The following is a 252-nucleotide window of genomic DNA, read 5'->3' on the forward strand; positions in this document are numbered from 1 at the left end:
TCTGCCTCTCTGTCTCTCTCTCTCCCTCTCTTTCTCTATATCTCTCTCTCTCTCTCTCTCTCACTCACTCACTCACTCACTCACACACAACAAGTGAGAATATAAAGAACAAAATAATAACTTATTCTCACACAACAAATGTCAACTGTACACACATGTCATTTCCTGGACCTATACCAAAGTGTGAATGTAGGCCTCCTGCAACAACCTACATCGTAACAGAAAATGTCCTATTGGGAATTCAGTTCCACA

At 40.9% G+C, this 252-nt stretch overlaps 1 protein-coding gene across 5 annotated transcripts in view; it reads right to left on the minus strand.

Annotated features, from left to right (window-relative positions):
* pbx1a (pre-B-cell leukemia homeobox 1a) overlaps positions 1-252 on the minus strand; it is a 50,996-nt gene that overhangs the window by 9,991 nt on the left and 40,753 nt on the right. The gene's annotated exons all lie outside the window — the stretch shown is intronic.

Source organism: Notothenia coriiceps, unplaced genomic scaffold (genome assembly GCF_000735185.1).
Source record: "Notothenia coriiceps isolate Sejong01 unplaced genomic scaffold, NC01 NC01_scaffold00003305, whole genome shotgun sequence".
NCBI lineage: Eukaryota > Metazoa > Chordata > Actinopteri > Perciformes > Nototheniidae > Notothenia > Notothenia coriiceps.